This window comes from Capricornis sumatraensis, chromosome 20, assembly GCF_032405125.1.
Source record: "Capricornis sumatraensis isolate serow.1 chromosome 20, serow.2, whole genome shotgun sequence".
NCBI lineage: Eukaryota > Metazoa > Chordata > Mammalia > Artiodactyla > Bovidae > Capricornis > Capricornis sumatraensis.
In genome coordinates, this window is record NC_091088.1 from 50,013,674 (window position 1) to 50,038,093 (window position 24,420).

Below are 24,420 nucleotides of genomic sequence, written 5' to 3' on the forward strand. Positions count from 1 at the left end.
AACTAAGCAAGATGACACTAAACTTGATATGAAAAAATAAAAATGTAAAAAGATTACAAAAATACTAAAAAAAATGCTATAGGTAAAAAAATATTTTCAAGACAGTGAAAATATTCTGTATGATACAATAACAAAGAATACAATGTGTACATTGTATCCAAACTTATAGACTAGGCAACACCAAGAGTGAACCCTAATGTAAACTGTGGACTTTGGTTGACTATAATATGTCAGCGTAGATTCATGAATTATAGCAAATATACAGCTTCTCGGGTGAGGGATGTTGGTAATAAGGCAGGCTGTACAAGTGTGAGACCACGGGATATAAAGGAAATCTCTGCACTTCCTCTCCATTTTGCTGTGAATCTAAAACTGCTCTTTTAAAAAAAATGAAGTCTTTAAAAATATATAAAGAGAGAAAAAGAAAAAAAGAGAGGGAGAAGGAAGCAAGGAGGAACAAAATGCTACAAGAAGGATTAGTCTTGTTGCTGGGTTTTCCTGGTGGCTCAGTGGTAAAGAATCCACCTGCCAATGCAGGAGACACAGGATCTATCCCTGATTCAGGAAGATCCCACATGCTGCACAGCAACTAAGCCCATGCGCCACAACTATTGAGCTTGTGCTCTAGAGCCCAAGAGCCGCAATTACTGAAGCCCGTGTCTTAGAGCCTGTGCTCCACAACAAGAGAAGCCACCACAGTGAGAAGCCCAGGCACTGCAACTAGAGAGTAGCCCCCACTCACCACAACTAGCAAAAAGCTTATGCAGCAATGAAGGCCCAGCACGGCCAAAAATAAATTAATTAATTAAAAACTTTAAAAAATACATAGTATAAAAATTCTGTACTTAAAACAATATGGTACATGTGAAGAGACAGACCAGCATAACAGAATAGAAAGTCTGGAAAGAGACCCAAGTACAACAAAAAATTTTTATATAATAAGGATTGAATTTCAAGTCACAGGGGAGTAAATAGAGTTTTTAATAAATGGTACTGAGACAACTGATTAACCACTTGTTATTGTTCAGTCACTAAGTTGTATCCAACTCTTTGGGACCCCATGGATTGCAGCACACCAGGCTTCCCTGTACTCACCTTAAAAATGGTTATGATAATGCTGACTCCTAGGTCAGGGTCATGGTGTAAATTCCATCACATCTTCCTACCTCCCAGAGTTTGCTCAAACTCATGTCCACTTAGTCAGTGATGCTATCTAACCATGTCATCCTCTGTCACCCCCTTCTCCTCTTGCCCTCAATCTTTCCCAGCATCAGGGTCTTTTCCAAATAGTTGGCGCTTCCCATCAGGTGGCCAAAGTATCAGAGCTTCAGCTTTAGCATCAGTCCTTCCAATGAATATTCAGGGTTGATTTCCTTTAGGATTGACTGGTTTGATCTCCTTGCTGTCCAAGGGACTCACAAGAGTCTTTTCCAACTCCACAGTTCAAAAGTATCAATTCTTTGGTTCCCAGTTTTTTTTATGGTCCAAATCTCACATCCATACACGACTACTGGAAAAACCATAGCTTTGACTAGATGGACCTTTGTCAGTAAAATGATATCTCTTCTTCTTAATACACTGTCTAGGTTTCTTATAGCTTTTCTTGCAATGAGAAAGCATCTTTTAATTTCATGGCTGCAATCACTGTCCACAGTGATTCTGGGGGCCCAAGAAAATAAAATCTGTCAGTGCTTCCATTTTTCCCCCACCTATTGTCCATGAAGTGATGAGACCTCATGCCAGGACCTTAGTTTTTTTAATTAATCACTTTGGAAAAATTAAATTGGACCTATGCCCTACACAATACACAAGAATAAACTCTGAATAAATCAGGCATCTAAATATAAAAGTGAAACCATGCAAGTACTAGAAAAAATGAAGGTGAATTTTGCTTGAACTTGAGTTTAGGAAAAGGCTTTCTAACTATGGCCCCAAATTCAGAATCCATGGAAGAAAAGAAACTGATAAATTTGACTACATAAGGAAAAATTTAAAAAACTACTGCATAGTTTTATCATCAAGAAAGTCAAGAAAACAAACTGGGTTGGGGGTAAGAACACTTGCAATATATCACAGATAAAGGAATAATATTCTTAATATATAAAGGACTCTTACAGATGAGGACAATAACATCAATCCTTCTAAATTCTTCAAAGAAAAATTAAAGAAGAAGGAACACTTTGTAATTCTAAAAAAAGACACTACAAGAAAACTACCAACCAATATCCCTTATGTGTATTGATGCAAAAATCCTCAACAAAATATAGTAAACTGAATTCAGCAGCATATTAAAAGAATTATACAAGTGGATTATATGAACTATAAGAAAGGATTATGACCAAGTAAGGTTTATTCTCAGCATACACAGATGATTTAACATATGCAAATCAATGTAATACACAGTATTAACAGAATGAAGGAAAAAATACATGACTATCTTGACGCAGAAAAGCATTTGACAAAATTCAACATTCTTTTGTAATAAAAATAGTCAATAAACTAGGGATAAAAGGAATTTTTCTCAAAATAATAAAGGACATATGTGAAAAACCCACAGTTATCATACTCAACAGTGAAAAATTGAAAACTTTTTATCATATCTGTCTCAGATAATGAATACTAACTAAACTTATGTGGTAATTATTTTACAAAATATATAAGTCAAATCAATACATGTAAGCACACTTTAGGCAGTGATGTATGTCAACTATATCTCAATAAAACTGAAAGAAAGGGACTTCCCTGATGGTACCGTGGTTAAAACTTTGCCTTCCAACATAGGACATACAGGAAAAATCCATGGCCAGGGAGGTAAAAATTCCACATGCTTCATGGCCAAAAAACCAAAACATAAAGCAGAATATTGTAACAAATTCCATAAAAGCTTTTTAAATGGTCCATATCAAAAAAATTGAAAAAAAAGAGGGAATAAATCATTGGTGTCCATTATTACCAGTGCTGCTCAGTTTACTGTACTCTATCCAGCAGAGAAAAGGGGTCGAGGGGAGTAACAAAGAGTTGAAAGGAAAAAACAAAATCATCATTAATCATAGATGATCTATATTTCACTCAAAAGCATGAACATCAAGAATTTTAGCTTCTAGCTCTATGGCAGTTTATACCGTCACTTGACACTGCCCATCACCATTGTTAATTTTAAACTCTATACATGTTCCTTGGGGCTTCTCCAGTGGTCCAGATGGTAAAGAATTTGCCTACAATGCAGGAGACCTGGGTTCAATGGCTGAGTAGGGAAGATCTCCTGGAGAAGGGAAGTGCAACCCACTCCAGTATTCTTGCCTGGAGAATTCCATGGGCAGAGGAGTCTGGCAGGCTACAGTCCATGTGGTCACAAAAAGTCAGACACAACTGAGCAGCTAACACTTTCACTTTCACATGTTCATTGAGCAGGTCCCCAACACTAAACATGGGTTTTTGTTAAAGCACCTGTGTTGCAGTGAAGCATTTCTCAATCGCCTGAGACAATGATTAAAAGCAGATTTATGGGCACCACCCCAGAGTTATGGAATCAAAACATCTACAGTTTAGACCTGGGAGTCTTTACTCTTTAAATTTTCCAAGTGATTCATTTGTATACTAAACCATTACAGTGGATTTCAGAGGTGTGCTACAATCCTGTTACTACTAATTTCTTAGGAATGCTACTAAAAATTGGTCAGTTATAACCCAGTAAGATCCTTCCTTCAAACCCTAAGTGATTTCATTTATAAATAGCATATTTTAATCCATCAATTTTGAAATTTCCTTCTTGTTCAGTTAATTGCCCTGGCCCCTCTCATGTTATCACAGCAGAATGTCTACAAAGTGTATGTTAAAAAAAATACTAGTTTCTTACCTCCAAAGAGAAAAATTATACAAAAAAGATCATAATGACCTGGATAACCATGATGGTGTGGTCAGTGACCTAGAGCCAGACATCCTAGAGTGTGAAGTGAACTGGGCCATAGGAAGCTTTACCAAGAACAACCTAGTAGAAGACATTTCAAATCTTAAAAGATGATGCTGAGCTCTTTCAAATCCTAAAAGATAATGCTGTTAAAGTGTTGCACTCTGTAGGTCAGCAAATTTGGAAAACTCAGCAGAGGCCAGAGGATGGAAAAGATCAGTTTTATTCCATTCCCAAAGAAAGACAACACCAAAGAATGTTCAAACTACTGCACAATTGCACTCATTTCACATGTTAGCAAGGTAATGCTCAAAATCCCTCAAGTTAGGCTTCAAGAACTTTCTGATGTACAAGCTAGATTTAGAAAAGGCAGAGGAACCAGAGAGCAAATTGCCAACATCTGTTGGACCATAGAGAAAGCAAGTGAATTCCAGACAAACATCTACTTCTGCTTTACTGACTAGGCCAAAGTCTTTGACTGTGTGGATCACAACAATCTGTAGAAAATTCTTAAAGAGATGGGAATACCAGACCACCTTACCTGTCTCCTGAGAAACCTATATGTAGATCCAGAAGCAACACTTAGAACCAGACAAATAACAACAGACTGGTTCAAAATGGGAAAGGAGTATGTCAAGGCTGTATATTGTCACCCTGCTTATTTAACTTACATGCAGAGTACACCATATGACTGCAAGGAGATCCAACCAGTCCATTCTAAAGGAGATCGGTCCTGGGTGTTCTTTGGAAGGAATAATTCTAAAGCTGAAACTCCAATACTTTGGCCACCTCATGTGAAGAGTTGACTCACTGGAAAAGACTCTGATGTTGGGAGGGATTGGGGGCAGGAGGAGAAGGGGACGACAGAGGATTGCAGGCTGGATGGCATCACCAACTCAATGGACGTGAGTTTGAGTGAATTCCAGGAGTTGGTGATGGGCAGGGTGGCCTGGCGTGCCGCAATTCATGGGGTCGCAAAGAGTTGGACATGATTGAGTGACTGAACTGAACTGAACTGAACACCATATGAAATACTGGGCTGAACAAATCACAAGCTGGAATCAAGATTGCTGGGAGAAACAGCAACAATCTCAGATATGCAGATGATACCACTCTAATGACAGAAAATGAAGAGGAACCAAAGAACCTCTTGATGAGAGTGAAAGAGGAGAGTGAGAAAGCTGGCTTAAAACTCAACATTCAAAGAACAAAGATCATGATGGCATCCGGTTCCATCACTTCATAGAAAGGGGAAAAGTGGAAACAGTGACAGATTTTAAATTATTGGGCTCCAAAATCACTGCAGATGGTGACTGCAGTCATGAAATTAAAAGAAAAAGACACTTGTTCCTTGAAAGGAAAGCTATGACAAATCTAGACAGCATATTAAAAAGTAGAGACATCACTTTGTACACAAAGGGCTGTATGGTCAAAGCTATGGTTTTACCAGTAGTCATGTACGGTTGTGAGAGTTGGACCATAAAGAAGGCTGAGCACCAAAGAATTGATGCTTTCGAACTTTGGTGCTGGAGAAGACTTACGAGTCCCTTGGACAGCAAGGAGATCAAACCAATCAATCCTAAGGGAGATCAACCCTGACTATTCATTGGGAGAACTGATACTGAAGGTGAAGCTCCTATACTTTGGCCACCTGATGTGAAGAGCCAGTTCATTGGAAAAGACCCTTATGCTGGGAAAGATTGAGGGCAGGAGGAAAAGGGGGTGACACAGGATGAGATGCCAATCACTGACCAATCACCGATGGCATCACCGACTCAACAGACAAGAGTTTGAGCAAACTCCAGTAGAGAGTGAAGGACACGGAAGCCTGGCATACTGCAGTCCATGGGGTCGCAAAGAGTCGCACACGACTTAGCAACTAAACAAAAACAACCTCAAAACATAAAAAAAAATAGAGTATGCAATGTAGTTTATTGTGTTTTCTAATAATATAATGTTAGGTAGTTAGAATAGGAAAAAGGAGTCCAAAATTGCAGTGGCTAAAAGACAAAGAAGGGGAAAACCCTCAAAAACAGAACAAAGGAAAGTCTGAGGACCAGAGTGAGGACCCCAGGTAAAACAAACAGCTCTCCTGTCTAGCCCAATTTACATAGAACAGACTCAGTGGGAGGAGAAAAAACATATAAAAAGAGGAGCCAAAATTGAGCTGGGGGCTTCTCTTCTCTTTGCATTTTTTGGGTTGGCCCGCTTTCTAAATAAAACCAAGCTGTAACATAGAGCTGTAACACTGGTCCGTCTGAGGAAATTACACAGGGCAGTAACACCAATTTGTCCGTCGCTTCAAATTTTTGCTGCGGCGAGACAGAACCGAGGAAATTACAAACGCCCCCAACAATAACATAACAAAAATAAATTCCAATGAACAGTATAGTTTTAGTAGAAAGGCAATTTAATATCATCTCTTATTCAGTAAGTGAAATATTTTAGCTGATCCTAACAGTAAAGTGAAGGTCGCCCCTCAAAAACCACAATATAGTTAAAACTGCTGCTGCTGCTGCTGTGTCACTTCAGTCGTGTCCGACTCTTCAGTTGTGTGCCACCCCATAGACAGCAGCCCACCAGGCTCCCCCGTCCCTGGGATTCTCCAGGCAAGGACACTGGAGTGGGTTGCCATTTCCTTCTCCAGTGTATGAAAGTGAAAAGTGAAAGTGAAGTCACTCAGTCCTTGTTAAGAATCAAAGCCACTCCATTTTGTAAGGTTCCGGGGAAAAGAGCCTTTGGAAATCCCATGACCTCACCCCACCACCTGCGAACCAATCAGAACCCTTGGCCAGCCCGGGGAAATTCGAGTCAAGCCCGGGAAAGGAGAACCAATCAGAACTCAACACCTAACCCTTCACCAGAAGGTGACCAATCAGACCCGGAGACTCCCGTTTTTTGAATTTTTCGCGGGATAATACCCTATATAAGCAATGTAACCCAGAGCTCAGGGCTCCTCCCTATAGCCGCTGCATCGGTATCGGTGGGAGCCCCAGCTCGAGCTTGGTAATAAAAACTCTCTTGCTTTTCCATAGGATATCGGCTCCCTGGTGGTCATTGGGAGATTTCGCAACTTGGGCATAACAGTTGCTGCTAATCCTAACATCTGGCCTAGGTTAGGGATCAATTCCCAGTTTAAACATACAGGCAGATAATCAATAAAGATATCCAGAAAGCACAGGCTGTGTGATAGAATTTACACCATGACCCTGAGCCAGGAAGCAGCATTATCATAACTATTTTTAAGAATTAGAACATACAGCTCATTATGTGTCAGTAACATTATGATTTACAAAATAGCTAACAATGGATTTAGCATTTAACTATATAGTAAATAGAATCATCATCCCTACAGATAAGGATGCAATTTTACTGTATATGAAAGGAAAATATACATTGCTGATGAGACTTATATCCCATTGCTCCCTTACACTTGTGCCAACTGAAGTGAAGAGCCATTCTCCAAAGAGACAAGACACTCACACACACACACACACACACACACACACACACACACACACAGAGTCTCTCCCCACCCCACACCCCTCTCCCCTGTGCTTTTACGGTCAGGATAAATGTAGCTACATTGTTGAAATACCATCAGTCCTTCAAAGTTCACCTCCAATGCTCCATTGTCCACAACCTCTCAAACAGGATTCTTTCTCTAATGTGTACACTCTCTGGCATTCTCTTTACTCTGTCCTGTATCTTGAGCTCCTGAGGGCAGAGGCTAGATTTTACTTCATCCTGGATCAGCCTTCACCTGGCCCACTCCACCCTCAAGCCCTCCATGCCTTGCCAAAAGAGTCTCTATAAATCACTGTCAGTGACTCTTTAGATTACTGTGCCAATTCATCAGTTTAGTTTGGTTGTTCTACCCAAATATAATTCACACTTCTATGCATGCTAAAGAATAAAGAGCCAGTTGAGAGATGACATTTGGGTTTTTTACCTGAAAGCAAGCACAATAATAACTTACACCTAGAGAAATAAATCCACAGCCCAAAGTCATGCTCTTCTATTATATGCACTACAAACCTAAGCTATTGCCTTCCAGTACAGTACCTGCCAACACTTCCAAATGGGCCCTTATTTGTTTAGAGGGAAGGCCACACAGACATCCTATTGGAAGTCACCAGGCCTTCTCTACTGGGGGAGGGGGGGGGTAAAATTTCTGAGCCACCCATCAATGGCTTGGTATTTAAATGATAAAGAAACAAAGAACATTTAACAATCAAGACTGCAGCATTCCACAACAAGTGACCAAAACTTCAGTCATGAGAATATCAAACAAAACCAAGCTACTTTAAAAGAAAGTAGAAATAAAGAATAATGAAACCAACAAGAATAAAACACTACAAGCAAAATAAATTTATACATAAGACAACTATTTTTCAAAATTCTTGCTCAGCTTTGGATGTTCTGTTTGCCTCCCAGCTACAAACACATTCTTCACACATGCTGGGGATGCTGCGGAAAACTAGTCAGCATTCAGAGGCTTAATCCACAGTCCCAGTGCTGTGCCTGTGGGCTTAATAGTCAGACAGCTATTTGTCCTCAGGAGAGGTTAGGGGTTAAAATGCAAATATGCAAACAACTGAGTTCTTTCCCTAAAATAGCTGGAAAAAGCAAGATCCCTATTGCGATTTTTTTAAGGGAAAAAAGCTTGCAGTCTCAGGGATTTGTTTAAATACCTCAGTATAATACAATTTTGAAGGAGAAAACAATAGAAAGGAATAAACACCCTTGTCCTGGATAAAATCTATACTCTGGAGAAAAGGTTGACATATGTGTGACAGTTGATTTACTAGACTCACTAAAGATTTTGATTTATCAATCAGTGCCTTGGGCACTGGATTCTCCCCGAGGGAATATTAACAATTCCAACTAAACTAATATATTCTATTATGAAATAAAATGAATGCAAGAATCAATCCTGTCACTTTGTACAACATCCAATTACGAAAAAAGTATGTCTATCCTTTGGGGGATACCTAAAATTAAAAGTTATTTAATGAAAGAAATAATATATTAAATAATCATAATTGAAGCCAATTGACATTTTTAAAGGATGGCTTTGACATGCTTTAAAGGAGATGAGGGAATCTCAGAAATGTAATTGCATGACTGGGTCAAGAACATGATTTTTTAAAGTCAGACTACCTGAATTGACTGCTCCCTCTACCGTTTAGTAGAAACAATCTCCTGGGCTTCTCTAAGCTTTCAGTTTTGTCCCCTGCAAAATGGGGGAGACACAGTTGTCCCCATAAACTCAATATTCAAAAAACTAAGATCATGGCATCCAGTCCCATCACTTCATGGCAAATAGATGGGGAAACAATAGAAACAGTGGCAGACTTTATTTTCCTGGGTTCCAAAATCACTGCAGATGGTGACTGCAGACATGAAATTAAAAGATGTTTACTCCTTGGAAGAAAAGCTATGACCAACCTAGACAGCATATTAAAAAGCAGAGACATTACTTTGTCAACAAAAGTCCATCTAGTCAAAGCTATGGCATTTCCAGTAGTCACGTATGGATGTGAGAGTTGGACCGTAAAGAAAGCTGAGCACCGAAGAATTGATGCTTTTGAACTGTGATGTTGGAGAATACTCTTGAGAGTCTCTTGGACTGCAAGGAGATAAAACCAGTCAATCCTAAAGGAAGTCATGAATATTTATTGGAAGGACTGATGCTGAAGCTGAAACTCCAATACTTTGGCCACCTGATGCGAAGAACTGACTCATTGGGAAAGACCCTGATGCTGGGAAAGATTGAAGGCAGGAGGAGAAGGGGACAACAGAGGATGAGGTGGTTGGATGGCATCACCAACTTGATGGACATAAGTAGGAGCAAGTTCCAGGAGCTGGTGATGGACAGGGAAGACTGGTGTGCTGCAGTCCATGGGGTCACAAAAAGTCGGACACGACTGAGCAACTAAACTGAACTGAACAGTTGTCCTTAGGAAAATGAATAATGATAATGAATATAAAAGCATTTGGCACAGTAGCTGGCATACAATCAGCTTTCTGTGAAGTGATTCCATTTTTATTATTGTCATTCTAAAAGCATATGAAGTATAATACTATGATGATCATGTGAACAAAAAAGGAACAAAGAGCATCAGTCATCAGTTATGCAAGGGTTAAACTGCAACCCACTGCAGTCTCCCAATAACAGTGAACCCTGAAAAGAATTCAGGATGATAAAACAGGATGAGGCACTCTATGCTTGGGATAAAGGGGCCCCTAGACAGTCAGATGTACATTTCAGGAAGAATTTCAGTGACTCCAGATTCTAGCATCTTCCCATATCTAAAAAGGTACTAAAATCATTAACCTGAGATATCTGTTCTTCATGATTAGCAGTAATCTTTTACCAAGATGAATGCCTGACTACACATTATTAGACTGGTTTCTCCCCTAGTTCTCCAAAGCAGTTCCTCCGAGCTGTCTCCCAGGCTATAGTCCTCAGTAAGACCCTGAACAAAACTTAAATTCACAGCTCTTATATTGTGTGTTTTTATTTAAGTCAGCAATAGACTTGGGACTTCCCTGGTGGCCCAGTGGTTAAGAATCTGCCTTCTAAGGCAGGGGACATGGGTATGGTCCTCGCTCAGGGAACTAAGATCCCACAGTCATGGTGATGTAGGAGAGAGATGGGCTCCAGGTTAGATATTCACAATCAGCCTCCTCTCTGCTCTAGGAAGTGAAAGTAACAACAGAAACAGGGTAAATAGCCAGTGTTTGTCTCTTGTAAATGCCTTGAGGTAATAGATATGGCAAGGACAAAGAGGGGCAAAACCTGTTTGAATAAAGGATTAAGGGATCTCCCTTCTCCCCTCTTTTGGGAGAAGGGAGACACTACACATGCACAGAAAACTCCTTGTGGCTCAAAAGTCAGGAGCTAATTCCAGGCCATCATGAGCCCTGCTCCTCTCAGAAGACTTCACTTCGAGATCCCTCTTGGCTGTGGGACATATGCACACCCCAGGGGAGGGTCTCAGGGTAGGTGAGGTGTGGAAAAAGAAACCAAATACTTGGCCTGAAGGAAGACAAAGACCCGAAAGAACTGACCTATAAAAATGACTTAACTGCCTCTTTACTGTGCTCCTCCTCACTAGCAGGCATGCCCATACCTTTTCTCTCAGGGTGCGCATCTCTGCCTTGCTTCTGTATTAACAAATTGTTTTTCTACGTGCTCTCCCACTTGTTGTGTGCTCTGTCTCTAATAATAAACCTTGTATCTGCATTTACAGTTTCTGCCTCCATAATAGATGCATTTTTTTGCAGGGAGCAAAGATCCAGGGAAAAATAGCTTCTTGCCTCTCGTGCTTGCTTGTCTGGTGGCTAGGATTCCTAATTCTCATCCAGGCTTCCCAGGTTTACTTCCTGGGCAGGGAATTAAGATCTCACTTCATGCCACCACACTCTGCTGCCTCAGCAAGATCAGTGGCCTTAACTAACACTGTGCATAGGCCCACATGCCACAACTAGACAAGCACGAGCACAACAACAAAGACCCAGTGCAGCCAAAAAAAACTTGTTTAACTCACACACACACACAAAAATAGACCTCAACACAGATAAGCATCAGAACTAAAACAGTACAGAGGCCTTCAAGTTTCTGCAAGAGTCATTCAGTGTCATCTAACTGACAGTTTAAAAAGCTTTACTAATTAACTTATATATGAAACTTTATTCAGTGTTACCCATTGATCAGAAAAATTAACATCCATAAGGATGCTTTAAAGAAGGGATCAGCAAACCACAGCCAGGGGGCCAAATCTGGCCCACAACCTATTTTTATAAATAAAGTTTTATTGGAACACAATCACACTCATCATTTATATGTTGTCCCAGCTATTTCGGCACCTGACACATTACCTGTGACTAAAACCGAATGTCTTGTTGTTTTAACCAAGTTATTTTTGTTGAGGTGGTGAAGCCAGATGCAGATCAAGAGAGAAACTGAGAAGAGTTTTACAACTTTGTTACTCATAGTTCCCTAGGCGGGACACAGCACACCATGTAAAGTCACTCAGGAGAAGCACCAGGGTCAGCTGCAAGGCAGAGGGACAAAGGGATGTCGACTAAAAAAAGTAGTCAAACCTGAAAGTAGAGAGTTATCTTAATTGATGGTAATTATGAGGACTTCCAGCCTGGGAGGCAGCATCTGAAGGGACCTGAGAGATTGCTCTGAGGAGGTGGGGAAAGGAGTCGGGATATATAGAAGTTTGTATTAAGAAGGGGCAGGCAGTCTCTTCATTAAAGAAAACCAGATCTCAAGGAATTGAACATTCTTCTATGTATGGGAAGATGCAAGTGTCTGAACTCACTGAATTCATTCCTTTTATATGCATCTCAGCTACCTGGGACCAAATCCTGCTTCTTGATTATTATTGTTGTTGCTGTTCAGTCACTCAAGTCATGTCCGACTTTTTGTGATCCCACGGACTGCAACAAGCCAGGCCTCCCTGTCCTTCACTATCTCCCGCAATTTGCTCAAACTCATGTCCATTGAGTCAGTAATCTCATCCAACCATCTCATCCTTTGTCGCCCTTTCTCCTCCTGCCCTCAATCTTTCCCAGCATCAGGGTCTTTCCCAATGAGTTGGCTCTTCACAAATGGTGGCCAGAATATAGGAGCTTCAGCATCAGCATCAGTCCTTCCAATGAACATTCAGGGTTGATTTCCTTTAGTGTTGACTGGTTTGATCTTCTTGTAGTCCAAGGAACTCTCAAGAGTCTTCTCCAAGACTACAGTTAGAAAGCATCAATTCTTTGGTGCTTATTGACTATGCCAAAGCCTTTGACTGTGTGGATCACAATAAACTGTGGAAAGTTCTTAAAGAGATGGGAATATCAGACCACCTGACCTGCCTCTTGAGAAACCTATATGCAGGTCAAGAAGCAACAGTTAGAACTGGACATGGAACAACAGACTGGTTCCAAATAGGAAACGGAGTACGTCAAGGCTGTATATTGTCACCTTGCTTATTTAACTTCTATGCACAGTACATCATGAGAAACGCTAGGCTGGAAGAAACACAAGCTGGAATCAAGATTGCCGGGAGAAATATCAATAACCTCAGATTTGCAGATGACACCACCCTTATGGCAGAAAGTGAAGAGGAACTAAAAAGCCTCTTGATGAAAGTGAAAGTGGAGAGTGAAAAAGCTGGCTTAAAGCTCAACATTCAGAAAATGAAGATCATGGCATCTTGTCCCATCACTTCATGGGAAATAGATGGGGAAACAGTGGAAACAGTGTCAGACTTTATTTTGGGGGGCTCCAAAATCACTGCAGATGGTGACTGCAGCCATGAAATTAAAAGACACTTACTCCTTGGAAGGAAAGTTATGACCAACCTAGATAGCAGATTCAAAAGCAGAGATATTACTTTGCCAACAAAGGTCCGTCTAGTCAAGGCTATGGTTTTTCCATTGGTCATGTATGGATGTGAGAGTTGGACTGTGAAGAAAGCTGAGCGCTGAAGAATTGATGCTTTTGAACTGTGGTGTTGGAGAAGACTCTTAAGAGTCCCTTGGACTGCAAGGAGATCCAACCAGTCCATTCTGAAGATCAGCCCTGGGATTTTCCTGGAGGGAATGATGCTGAAGCTGAAACTCCAGTACTTTGGCCACCTCATGCGAGGAGTTGATTCATTGGAAAAGACCCTGAGGCTGGGAGCAATTGGGGGCAGGAGGAGAAGGGGACAACAGAGGATGAGATGGCGGGATGGCATCACTGACTTGATGGACGTGAGTCTGGGTAAACTCCAGGAATTGGTGATGGACAGGGAGGCCTGGGGTGCTGAGATTCATGGGGTTGCAGAGTCAGACATGACTGAGCAACTGAACTGACTGACTGACTGACTGAGCCTTCTTTATGGTCCAACTCTCATATCTAGACATGACTACTGGAAAAACCATAGCTTTGACCATATGCATTTTTGTCATCAGCAAAGTTGTATCTCTGCTTTTTAATATGCTATCTAGGTTGGTCATAGCTTTTCTTCCACAGAGCAAGCATCTTTTAATTTCATGGCTGCAGTTACCATCTGCAGTGATTTTGGAGCCCAAGAAAATAGTCTGTCACTATTTCTATTTTGCCCCATCTATTAGCCATGAAGTGATGGGATCAGATGCCATGATCTTAGGCTTATGAATCTGAGCTAAAACTAAACCAGTTTTTTCACTCTCCTCTTTCTCTTTCATCAAGAGGCTCTTTAGTTCCTCTTCACTTTCTGCCATAAGGGTGGTATCATCTGTATAACTGATGTTATTGACATTTTTCTCAGCAATCTTGATTTCATGCAGTAGGGCATTTCACACGATGTACTCTGCACAGAAGTTAAATAAGCAGAGTGACAATATACAGCATTTACATACTCCTTTCCCAATTTGGAACCAGTTCCATGTCCACTTCTAACTGTTGCTTCTTGACCTGCATACAGGTTTCTCAGGAGACAGCTAAGATGGCCTGGTATTCCCATCTCTTTAAGAATTTTCCACAGTTTGTTGTGATCCACACAGTCAGAGTCTTTAATGTGGTCAAAGAAGCAGAAGTAGATGTTTCTCTGGAATTCTCTTGCTTTTTCTATGATCCAACAGATGTTGGCAATTTGATCTCTGGTTCCTCTGCCTTTTTTAAATCCAGCTTGTACTTCTGGAAGTTCTCAGTTCACATACTGTTGAAGTCTAGCTTAAAGGATTTTGAGCATTACTTTGCTAGCATGTGACATGAGCACAACTGGGTGGCAGTTTGAACATTATTTGGCATTGCCTTCTTTGGTATTGGAATGAAAACTGACTTCTTCCAGTCCTGCGGCTACTGCTGAGTTTTCCAAATTTGCTGACATATTGCGTGCAGCACTTTAACAGCATCATCTTTTAGGATTTGAAATAGCTCAGCTGGAATTCCATCACCTCCGCTAGCTTTGGTCACAGTTATGCTTCCTAAGGCCCACTTGACTTCCTACTTTTGATTGTTCACATTCTTAAATTCTCGTTTACCATGAGGAGTGGTGGATGTAGCAGATGGCTGCCTCTTGCACGTTCATGCTCAACCCCCTGCCCCATTTGAAAGATTTGAATCCTTTATACCTGTGACATTCTTGTTTAGAGATACACCAGGAAATATTTAATTTCACAGGGAACTGTGATCAAGCATCTTTAATAGAGTTTCCACAGAAAGGAAAGGATGATACAGGGTAGGCAGGTTTAAGGTTTGCTAATCTGAATCATTTCAGGGGGCTCTGGGGCATTGGGGCTATCCTTGGTTGTCAAGTATCCAGCCCTAGGTGAATACGTAGTCACTCAGAGTACATATTGGAGAAGGAAATGGCAACCTACTCCAGCGTTCTTGCCTGGAGAATCCCAGGGACGGGGGAGCCTGGTGGGCTGCCGTCTATGGGGTCGCACAGAGTCGGACACGACTGAAGTGACTTAGCAGCAGAGAATGAGAGCCTCTTCAAAGAGGTAAATGGGGGACATGGATTTAAATGGTTACTGAAGAAGAGGAGCTGACCAGCCCCTAGCCAGAGCCTCAAAATCAGTCAGTACATTTTTCTAAACTCCACTGTTCCCACAAAGCCTAAAATGTTTGCTATGTGCCCATTTACAGAAAAGTTTCCTGACTCCTGGTCTAAGTAGGAAGTCTGGGCATTCAATTTAAGTAGAGATTACCTTAAACGTGCTCTCTATAAGCGCTTATGGAAATCATTGAGGGAATTTTAACTAAGTTGAAAGCTTAATCCATACTAGGAATGAGGGAAACACGCTCTTAGAGGTCATAGGGTCAGTTCTTAGTCTCACAGGCCACAGCAAATCCAAAGACTCAGTTGTGGTTCACAATAGGCCCAGGATAAGAGGGCTAGATACATACCATAGCTATCCCCACAGCAATGGAGCCCAGTGGTCTAGAACTCAGGCTCTAAAGTTTGACAGACCCAAGTTCTTGTTCTACTACTTATCAATAGTGTGTTCTTGATCAAGTTTATATATATTGGTTATCTACTGTTGCATAACATGTTATGCCAAAACTTAGCAGCTTAAGATAATTATCATTCATTATATCAAACAGTTTATGAAGATCAGGAATCCAGAAGCCCCTTAGCTAGGTGGTTTGGGTTCTAGAGCCCTCACAGGGTTGCAGGCAAGCTGCCAGCCAGGGATATAGCCATCTGAAAGCTCGAATGGGCTGGAGAATCCACTTTCAAGCTCAGTCCTGTGGTTGTTGCCAGGTCTCAATTCCTTGTTACTTGTTTGGCAGTGTTCTTTACCCCACAGGCCTCCCTAGAGGCTGCCTGACATCCCTACACCTTCCCTATAACAAGTGATTAGACTGAGAGAGAAAAAGAGAACAAAACAATGTCCATTGTCTTTTCTGACCTAATCTCGAAGAAACGTATCCTCATTTCTTCTATGTGCTATTGGTCCCACAGACCAGCCAGCCCTGGTACAATGTGGGAGAGGACACACAAGAATGTAAAGATCAGGAGGTCAGGATCATTCGGAACCACCTTGGAGGGTGGCTATTGCATTACCTAATTTATCCAAGTTTCAGATCTATCATGTACAAAGTTGGAGTAATAATAGTACTTGGTTCAGAAGGTCATTATGAGGTTTAAGTGAAAGACTGCATGTAAAACCTCATCACAGTGCTTGGTACTCAGTGAACGCATACGTGCTCAGTCGTGTCCAATTCATTGCAACCCCACAGACTGTAGCCCGCCAGGCTTCTCTGTCCATGCGATTTTCCAGGCAAGAATACTGGAGTGGGTTGCCATTTCCTCCTCCAGGGGATCTTCCCCACCCAGGAATTGAACGGAGTCTCCTGCATCTCCAGCATTGTAGTGAAACACTCTATAAATGCCAGCAATTGTCATCAACCTCATTGTTTCACTGCTGTTATTCCTATTGCTGCTACTTCCATAACAGTAACTAAAGGGGAAAACAAAGCCAAAAAAAAACTCTTCAGCACCACAGGGAAGTTTCCAGCCCTTGGCTGCTTCCAGGTGAGCTCTTTTTACTCTACACAGGCAATTGTAACTCTGTCTGAAAAAATAAACCCCCAGCAAATCCAAACTATTCTCTTCTCCTCTCACCTTGATCTGAAATAACTGAAACAGAAACCCATAATAAATAACTGATCAAATCTATTAGTATTAAAGCATTGGCCAAACATGATTCCCTCTATAGGGATGAGCCAAAAAATTGTCAGAGAATAAAAAATTCAATACCATGACATAAGGCCAATTACTCCGTTTTAAATAAACTCATTGTAAGAAATTGGAGAAACATCAAAAATATCAATTGGAATACTTAAGACATTTATTCATTCATTCATTCAACAAATATTTAAGCTGTAATTGCTATGCACTAGGCACTGTTCCAGGAGCTGTGTAAACAACCTTGACTACAATTTAAAAAAATCTGCCTTTATGAAACTTGCAGACTAGTGGAAAAAAGCAAATACGAAATAGGCAATAATAATAATAATGCAGTATGTTAGCTGGAAATGAATTAGATGTAAGGAAGCAGGTAGATACACAAGTTTGGAGCTCAGAGGAGAAATCTAAACAGGGGATATAAACTTAAGAGTTCCAATTGAAGAGACAATATGTTAATCTTAAGAATGAATGATGTGATCACCAAAGGAGTAAGACCAGATAAAGAACAGGCCAAGGTTTAAGTCTTGGGAGACTCTAGCACTCAGAGATGAGGGGAAAAAAAGGGAAAGCAGCAAAGAACTCTGAGAAGTAGCCAATAAGGCAGAAGGAAAACCAAGTGAGTGGTGTTCCAGAAGCCAATGAAGAAAGAGTATCAGGAAAGTAATGAGCCATCAGATGCTGTTGGCTGGTCAAGTAATATCAGGGTGTGAACTGACCACTGGATCTAGCTAAACAGAGGTTCCTGGACACTGGTGACCTTGCCATGAGTGGTAGTGGTGAAGATGAACAGCTGACTGGAATGGTTTCGAAGAGAATGGGAGGAGAACTGGAAGAAAAAATTCAATACAATTTGCATGTTTTTCTCCTCTGTTTCTGTCAGTTTAATTTTCAGATCCAGCCACGAACCCTAAGAGGATCAAGGAAAACTCTTTCCTTCCCTACGGCAACTACAGTAAAGACTGTAGGCAAGGATCACCAATAGGTACAAAACCTAGAGGGAAATTTTGATAAGGGATAGGATACTTGCAGAGACTTAAAGTACCTCCTCATAATAGATGGGGTATTAGTTTTAAGGGAGAAATAGTCACTATCCACTGGAGAAATAGAACTTGATTAGATGATCAGACTGAATGAGTTGAATGAATGCCACCATTGTGGGACAGATGGATATGGAGAGCCTCAAGTTGGATGTGCTAAGGACACACACCATATAAAAGGTATTCCAGCCAATAATGCATTCCTAAATCTAGTCATGAAAAAAACATCAGAGACACCCCAAATTAGGGACATTCTAATTTTAAAAACAAGGGATCATATGTGCTATGGTCTGAATGTTTATGTCCCCCACCAAATTCCTGTGTTAGGAATAAGGAGGTAGGGCCTTTGGGAGGTGACTAGGTTATGAGGGCAGAGCTCTCATGAATGGAATTGGTGTCCTTATAAAAGAGAACCGATACTATCCTACCCTCTTGCTAGGTGAGGAGCCAGCAAAGAAGTCTTCAATCAGCAACTCAGAAGAGAGCCTTCATCTGAATCCAACCATGCTGGCACCCTGGGATTGGATTTGCAATCTCCAGAACTGTGAGAAATAAACTTCTGTTGTTTATAAGCATCCAGCCTATGGTATTTTGTCATAGCAGCCCAAATGGACTAAGACAATAATATCCTTTTAAAAAATATTTTTATTTATTTGACTGCACCAGGTCTTAGTTGCAGCATGTGAGATGTTCTGTCTTCACTGTGAAATGTGAACACTTAGTTGTGGTATATGGGATCTAGTTCCCCAATCATAGACTGAACCTAGCCCCCCTGCATTGGAAGCATAGAGTCTTGGCAAGGCAGTCCCAGTAATATTCTTTTTTAGATGTCAATCTCATAAAAAACAAAAGCTGTGAATTTCCCAGGTTAGAGGAGCTTGTGTGTGTGTGTGTTCAGTCACTTAGTCATGTCCAACTCTTTGTGACCCCATGAACTATTGCCTGCCCACCGAGGCTCCTCTGTCCATGGGATTTTCCAGGCAAGAATACTGGAATGGATTGTCGTTTACTCCTCCAGGGCTTAAAGAAACAGAACAACCAAATGCAAGATCTGATCCAAACTGGATCTTGTTTTGGAGGAAAACAAGGTTATTGGGTCAGTTGACAAAAGTGGAATGCTGACATTATATTAAAGTACAATATTATGCAAATGTACTGAAGTTGATTATTGCACTATGATACTATAAAAGGACATTTTTATTCTTAGGAAATATACATAAAAGTATTTAGAGGTAAGATGCCATGATATATGCTACTTTACTCTCAAATGGCTCAGAAGAAAAAATTAAGTATATGGAGAATAGGTAATAAAGAAAAATGGACAAAATGTTAATAGTATGTACATCTGGGTAAAGCGTATACAGGTGTTCTTTATACTAGCTCTTTGCAGCTTTTTTAAAGTATGAAATTATTTCCAAAAGAAACATTTTTCTTTAAAATCACAACAAAAAAAACTAATATCCCACTCACAAAAATGAGCACAGGACATGAACACACCATGCATATAAAAATCAATATATGAAAGAATATTTAGCTTTGGTGGCGGTTGTGGTGGTTTAGTCACTAAGTCGTATCTGACTCTTGCGACCCCATGGACTGTAGCCTGCCAGGTTCCTCTGTCCCCAGGATTTCCCAGGCAAGAATACTGGCATGGGTTGCTATTTCCTGCTCCAGGGGATCTTTCTGACCCAGGGATCCAATGCATGTCTCCTGCTTCTCATGCACTGCAGGCAGATTCTTTATCGCTAAGCCACCAGGGAAGCCCCACCAGGCCTCAAACCCCCCACCATGAAATGGAAGTGAGGAGTCTTAACCACTGGACTGCCAGGGAAGTTCCCTGGGGATTTATAAATAGTAAGAATATTCACAGTAGGCGAGAGTGTGAATAACCCAGACTCTCACATATACTGCTGATAGGAGGGTAAAGTGATTTGATGAATCATATATATTCAACTATAAAATACTAAATAATCATGATAAGTGAAGATGCCTACTGCATTGTCATGTGGTAAAAATACAAATTATAAGATAGCATGTATGGATTTCTTCTATATTTTTAAGAAAAAAATTGAAAACAGCAGAGAATATATACAACAAAATCTTATTTATGAGGTGAGATTATTTTTTTACTTTCTTTTTTTGCTCTATTTATTTTCTATAATAATATGTAGCAAGCAGGGAAAATCTTTTTTTAAAGAGTGAAAATAGGAATTACCTGCTCATTGCGAGTATGCTTCCCTGTTTTAACAAGGATACTAGAAGACTAAGAAAGTACTTTAAGATTCAATATTTGGTTATACTAAATGGAAACTAGCAAACAAAAAGAGATGGGGAACCAATCATAGTATACTGAAATGTTCCCATTACCGTTCATTGTTTTTAAACTGCAAAAAGTATAAATGTGTTTTTCTCTGAAACTGAGTTTTGTGTCACGGATGGTAGATAGTGAAATGTGCTTCAGGGCCTATGCTGGAAGCCCACAGCTTCTTTCAGAAGCTTTGAGGGGCTGGCCCCTCTGGAGATGAAGTTACAGACAGCTGGTCAGACTTGCTTCCACCTTCTAGCCGCTGGTGTAGCTGCCTCATATGGGGTTCTTGAAAGTGATCCCCTTGTAAGACCTTTTTGGGGTTGCTCTGCTGCCCTCAAGAATAAAAGCTTCTATGATCCAGAGTTGCTAAGCACCAAATTTTGATACCTTTTAAATATTAATATATTGAGGCCTGTAGCACTAGAAATGCTTTCCTATATAAAATAAAAGTTAAGGACTTCCCTGGCGGTCCAGTGGTTAAGCATTCTCCTGCCAATCTCTGGACCAGAGACTAAGATCCCGCATGGCGTGGAGCACCAACTCTGCACATGGCAACAACTGAAGTCCACGAACTCTAGAGCCCATGCTCCACAACAAGATAAACCACTGCAACAAGAAGCCCACGCAGAGCAACTAGAGAAAGCCTGTGAGCCTCAACAAAGACCCAGCGCAGCCAAAAATTACAATAATTAGTCTATAAAGAAACAAAGTTGAGAATTAGTGTTATTTTTTTAAAACGTCATACCAACCACTTAAAAACTAATAATAAAAAAAGTTAAATGTAAAAAAAAGTACAAATATGCATTAAATACATTTATTAAGGGTTTCTATGTTGGCTCAGATGGTAAAGAATCTGTGTGCAATGCAGGAGACCCAGGTTCAATCCCTGGGTTGGGAAGATCCCCCACAGAAGGAAATAGCTACCCACTCCAGTATTCTTGCCTAGACAATTCCATGGACAGAGAAGCCTGGTGGACTACAGACCACAGGATCGCGGAGTCAGCAATGACTGAGTTAACTAACTTCCACATTTATTTAAAGCTTATTTTCTTCGCGATAAGATCAGGATACTCTTCTGGAAATAAATTTACAAATTCTGATCACCTCTTAAGCCAAACCAACTCTGCTAGCTGCAAATGAATCTGACTTTTTCTCCCTTAAAGGGCAGGAGCTCCTGTGGGCATGGGCTGGGGGCATGTGGTGTTGTGAGAAAGCCACTCAGCCCTGCCAACCAGACTAACCCCGGGAAGCCCCACAGCTCAATGTGAAAATTAATTCTGAGAGGTTTAACTCCTCAAAACAGAATGTTGTTTTTTTTTAAGCATACAGTTTATGAAATTCTATATTAATTATGACTCTCAGAACCAGTGCATTTTATAGCAAAATGGAGAAAACCACTAAATATACATAAGACATCTTTTTTAATCCATTAGATAATTACACAGACTATGAGAACGTTTTGGCAACTACTATAAAACACTGCCCTCTGGTGTTGAGGTCGTTCCATATTTATTAATATGACACACAAAAAGAAAAGCCTTTCTTGAGAGTAAAAACCACTACCTTCAGGGACTTGTGCTTCTGGCTTGCAAAAATCTGAACATAAAATCCCACAGGATTTCACAGGAATATGTTGTGGACCCCTTTCCTACCGTGCTAGAAAAATACTAAGTAATGTTATTAAAAGCTGTCTTAGCCAATTCCTGTCACAGGACCTCTTCAGGAACTGCAGTCAATAATCTCTGAAAAAAATGTATAAATAAATAAGATTTTAAAGAGTTTTGCTGAAAAGGGGTTTCTGGTAAAATAAACCAAAGATTTTTTCACAGGAAAATTTCTATTAGTTTTGATAAGAAGAAAAAAGTAGGAATGATACTACATATGCTATATATTATATACATCTTTAAAAATATGAGACGATTTTTATGAATAACAAATGGCAACATTAACTAAGAAGCTGGCAATAACTTCCTTATATAGTGATCATCTTATCCATACAAAAGTTACTTCAAGGAAAAAAATTTGGGAAGGAAGCTCTGATGGTTACAAATATAGGAATTACAGGTGCAAAGTCATCAGAATGTGTTACCACTGAGCTAAAAACAAAATCTGAAAGACGGAAATAATGTTTTCTCACATAAACAGAGTTTACACTGCACACTTCTCAGTCTGAAATATATATATATATGTTCCAATAGCTATGATGTTTGTCATATCTGAGACTTAGAATTTATAGGTATTGTAATACTTACAATTTACCTAAACTTCCTCATTTTTGAAGGAGCTTTTTCACAAATTGTTCCTGTATTCTACTCTCTTTTTTTTTTGTCCACACTGTGCGGCTTGTGGGATCTTAGCTCCCACTAGGGATGGAACATGGTCCTCTGCAATAGAAGCACAGAGTCCTAACCACTGGACTTTTAAAATAAGTTTAAAAACTACTTATTTTTAATTTATAACTTTTTAATGTTTAACAAACAAAACACTTACTGAAATTAACAAAGAATACTATTCACCAATAATATTATTACCAAAAGAATATTTACCATAAATTTGTGAGAGAAATTAGAGCAATTTTAATTATAGGCAACATTTATCTAACGTATAATTTGTATCAGGCCCTAACAAGTACTTTGCCAGAATTATCCCATTTAATCATCCCAGAGTCCATAAGGTAGGTATATCTTTATTTTATAGCAGAGGAAAGTGACATTTACAGAGGTCACTCTAATAATTTTTCCAAGATCATATAGTTAAAAAGTGACATTAAAACACAGGGATTCTGACTCCAGAAGCCAAGATCTTAATCCACTACTACACTGATCACTAGGGAATGTACCAGTACAAACTGGTTATCCTAGTGGAGATACAAAACAAAATGGGGTAACTGTCTATACTTATCATAACCAAAGATTAATATCCAAAATTTGTAGAGTTCCTACAAATAAATGTGAAACACAATCTATTAGAAAAATAAGGAAAAATTATGCAGTTATCAAATATACATTACTTGTCTTTACCTGTCCCCTAAATTCCAAGTGTCTACATTCTCTTTTCTACTGACTTTCTCTACTTGAATATCTTTGGTACAGGGGCCAACGACTTATGTAAGGTGTCTATACTAGTTTCTGAGGGCTTCACAGTATCACAAACTGGGTAGCTAAAATCAATATAATTTTTTATTCTGTCATAGTTCTGAGGGTGAGAAGTTCAAATTCAAGGTGTCAGCAGGGCCATATTCCACCAAAGTCTTGAGAAGAGTCCTTTGTCTCTTGTATCTTCTAGCACGTGTGTGGGTGCTAAGTTGCTTCATTCGTGTCCAACTCTCTGAGACCCTGTGGACTGTAGCCCATCAGGCTCCTCTGTCCATGGGATTTTCCAGGCAAGAATACTGGAGTGGGTTGCTGTGTTCCAAGGGGTCTTCATAGGATCAAACCCGCATCTCTTCAGTCTTCTGCACTGGCAGGCAGGTTCTTTACCAGTGGCACCACCCTGGTGGTTGCTGGCAATCCCTGGGGGTCTTTGGTGGGGACCGCACACTCCACTTTCTGCTTCCATCCATACATAGCTTTCTTCACTCTACCTGTCTGTCTGAATCCAAATTTCCATCTTATTAGGACACTAGCCACTGATCAGGGCCCACCCTAATCCAGTATGACTTCATCTTAATTTAATTACATTAGCAAAGACACTTTTCAAATAAGGTCACATTCACAGGTATCAGGGGTTAGGACTTAACCATACCTTTTGGGAGGACACAATTCAATCCAGACTTCCACCAGTGGGCTCTGTGTGTGTTGTGTGTGTTTATAGATCTCAAACATATAAATTTAAATATGTTTGCATGTATATAATACATAAGTGCATGTGTGCATACTAAGTCACTTACCAACTCTGTGCAACCCTATGGACTGTAGGTCCCCAGGCTCCTCTGTCCTTGGGGATTTTTTAGGCAAGAATACTGGAGTGGGCTGCCATGCCCTCCTCCAG